This window comes from Centrocercus urophasianus, unplaced genomic scaffold (assembly GCF_019232065.1).
Source record: "Centrocercus urophasianus isolate 14NV4802_14NV808 unplaced genomic scaffold, USGS_Curo_1.0 seq_10, whole genome shotgun sequence".
In the NCBI taxonomy this organism is placed as follows: Eukaryota; Metazoa; Chordata; class Aves; order Galliformes; family Phasianidae; genus Centrocercus; species Centrocercus urophasianus.
Genome location: NW_024884142.1, coordinates 99,605,675 through 99,609,281, shown reverse-complemented (window position 1 = coordinate 99,609,281; position 3,607 = coordinate 99,605,675).

Here is a 3,607-nt window from a genome sequence, read left to right as displayed (position 1 = left end):
CCTTTCTCCGACATTCCCCAGCAGCGATTTCATTCGGGCGTCTTTTAGCTTTCGGGCAGCGCGGCCGCAGCGAACGCAGCTAGCGAAAGGGATGCTCTCACTCCTTTAAACCCCGACTATTTCTGCCGCTGGGCAGAGGCGTTGCGGGAAAGGATGAGCGGCTTAACCCTGCCGTTCTCGCACCGAGATGCTCACGGGCGCACGGCTGGGATGGGGAAACGGAGCCCAGGGGCCGCTCTCCTCGACCACCCCTTCCCCCCCGCCGCTTACCTGGGCACCGCGCAGCTCCGGGACCGTGTCCGGCTGCAGGAGGAGCTCGGGCAGCGTGGGGGAGCCGCAGGATCCCTTCGGTAACGAGCGAATAGTAGCAAAAAAACAACAGCAAAAAAAACCCAAACAACCAGTTAGGATGTTGCCCAAGCCTCCCTGCGCATCCCAGCCGGGCGGTAGGGATGAGCACCTCGGGGTTTTCACGCCGCGGACCCCCCGGGCATCACCGCCGGCACCCCCCCCTCCACACCCGGTGCCGGCAGCCCCCGGTTAGGCCGGGACCGGGCTGTAATGGCGATATCATCAGGAGCCAATTACCTTTTCAGAGCGTTCCCTTCTCCTCACGGACACTGTTATTTGAGAAATAGGATCATTTGATTTCATATTGCACTAAATAACACCCAGCCGTCTCAAATTGCCAGCTTCTTAAAAGCCACCCATTGGAATAAATTGCAGAGCGACTGCTTTGGCTCTGGATTCTTCTTCTCTCTCTTTTTTTTTTTTTTTTAATTTTGTTTTGTTTTATTCCCCCTTCCCTACGTAAGCCGTGGAGCAGAGAGCCGGGCCCGGTAATTCCTATCCGGTTTGCTAAACCCAACGGGTGCTGCTTTGTGCCCATTCTTCCTCCTTGCTTCTTTTCCCAATGCCACTTCCTTTTTTCTTTTTTCCTTTTCTTAATATATTTTTAAAAATTTTCCACTTTTTCTTTTTCTTTTTTTTTTATTTCCCCCTTCTTTCTTTCTTTCTTTCTTTCTTTCTTTCTTTTTTTTAAAAAAAATATTATTAAACCTTTCTCCCTCTATTACCTTTCACTCATTAAATGTGAGATAAACGAAACGAGCCGGGAAGGCGAGCCAGCGCAGGCCGGGATGTTGGGATTGCTTTATTACTCTTAAGATTTTCCTTCCTTAAGGCCAGTTTATTATCGTTCTGCTCAAACGGAAGCTTCGGGAGACCCCGGCTGGGCTCCTCCCGTGGCGAACCGGCCTCAGGAAAGCCGGGCTTCCCCTGCCCAGGGCGAAGGCAGCCAGCCCTGCCCCCCTCCCCCCGCAGCCCCTTCCCGTTCCCCGGACTCGCGTCCCGATCGCCTTCTCCTCCGGCAGCCGCTAATCAAGTAATTTCCCGATCCCAGCCCCATCAAATTGCTCTTTAGCTGTTGAACTGTGGAGTTTTGCTCCTCTTTTCTCATGCTAATCAAGCCCATTCAGCATCTCTCTGTGAGGCTATTTGTAGTGGAATAAATCTCCTTGTTTGCCTGCTGCATGATTAATTGATATTGTTGTATGGCTTTTGTTTGGGCTGCGGAGAGCTGAAAGGCAGCGCATATTGGATGTGACGAAAGGAGCTCGAAACATCATTTCGCTGCTGAGGTCTTTCAGAGGTCGGGGGGGAGACGGCTCGCATTATTCGCCCTATTTATTTATCCGTATTAGAAAATATGATGAAAGAATAAGGAGCGGAGTCTTTTTTAAGCATTGACTAAACGGCGCGTACACAACCCCAATTAAGAAAAAAATGTGCCGAAGACGAGGCCTTTTCTCCATCTTAGAAAAATAGCTCTTCTTAACGAGGACCAATTAAATCGTCCTTCATTCTACCTGGGATCTCACAATGGACTCACCGACGGATCGCCTTTCTCCTTCTCCGTTAATTACGGCGGCTCCAACGCCGCTCCCCCCTGGGATGCGATGCCCAACCCGGGCACCCAAAGCCGCCCTGCCCGACGTCTCCCATCGCACCGAAGGCCTCTTTCGGTCCCATCGCCTTCCACTGCCAACGTGTGGAGCTATTTGGGCCGGCCTCTGTTCCCAGCTTCCCCCCCCCCCCCTCTATTTTAGAAACGGCTCTGTGCTCCCGGAGGACGTTGCTACAACCGGGGGATTCAATTAAATCATCCCAGCTCTTGGCTTCTCCCACTGATGGCTTTTTCTTGGGGGGTTGTTTTGTTGTTGTTGTTTTTTTTTCTTCCCCAAATATTTCCTTTCCTAAGTTCCTTTTCAAAAAGAAAGAAAAATAGAACAGAAAAAAAAAAAAAAAAGAAAAAGCAGGGAGAGGGGGGAAAAGAAAGAAACTGTTCTCCTTTCTTTTCCCTGTATGCAGGGTAATTGATAGGCTCTATCAGAGGTCAGGATTTGCATAAGAATTAAGAGCAGTAAATTAATTTAATATTCCATGCACATCTCCAATTATTCCTGCAGACCTTTGTCTCCACGGCTGGCAGAGAGAAGGTTCAGCTGCTCTTCAACCAAACAACATCTGTGCAGTTAATAATTTGATAAACAGCTCATACAAATAGTTTCTGAATTATCTGCCAACCCAATGACTATTCAGTTCTGAAACACTTGGCAAGGTCTGCTACGTGCGCGCCGAGCTGCGGAGCCTTGCTCCCGTGATTTAGCTGCCTGGGCTGCCTTTAGCTGCTGGGTTCTCATCTTGTACATATAATCACCTACTTTCGGCAAAAAGCCACCAATAACAATGCATAAATAAGTCATTACCGGCAATTAATAACAGTGCCCCCACCCTCTTTGTTTCAGGTGATTTTTGCCCCGCAGAGGAGCTGGGCTGGCAGCGGGAGGGCTTTGCTGGGGTGATGCTCCTGGATGGGGCTGCCACGGGTGGGACCTCGATGCCACCTCGAGTTTATGGGTAACTCAGTGCACAGGCACAGGCTCCTTACTTTTCCATAGCAGAGCAACCGAAGGTACCTCTCGCCACCTGCTGTGGTTCACTCTGATTTTCCCCACTCATTTCCAGTGGAAATCCAGTCTTCCTCCATCCTGCATAGATGCAGAAGCCCACCTCCATGTCGGCCCACGGCACCAGGCTTGTCAAATTTATTTCTAAATGCACACATTTAATGCACGACCAACACTGATAACTACAGGGGTAATACCCCGGCACTCCACTCCAGCTGCGTCATCGGGACAATAACAGCACACAGACACGGATGGTTCCCACTAATTTCCTCATCTGCATGGCGTGTGTTTTGAGCGTTGCTTCTGGCACATGTTAATAAACACAAGTGGATACGTGGAGGAAGGGAGAGATTTACATAGATATTGGGAATCCACTTGTAGCGAGCTCAGATCCAGTGGAACCGCGTGGATAATGAAGATGAATAGAAGGGCCAATTTGTTCCGGTGTGTGGCAACATGCTGCTTTATTGCCAGCACAGAGAGCCTGCAGGATCCATCCCCACTCCACAGTTGGTCTCTTACAGAAATTGGCTGCCCAGCCAGGCAGCCGCGCTGTGTTTCAAACTGCTGCTCCAGCTCTTGTATTCACAGCTCTAAATCGAATGCACAGAACCATTCATTTTTCTGTTTCCTATAAC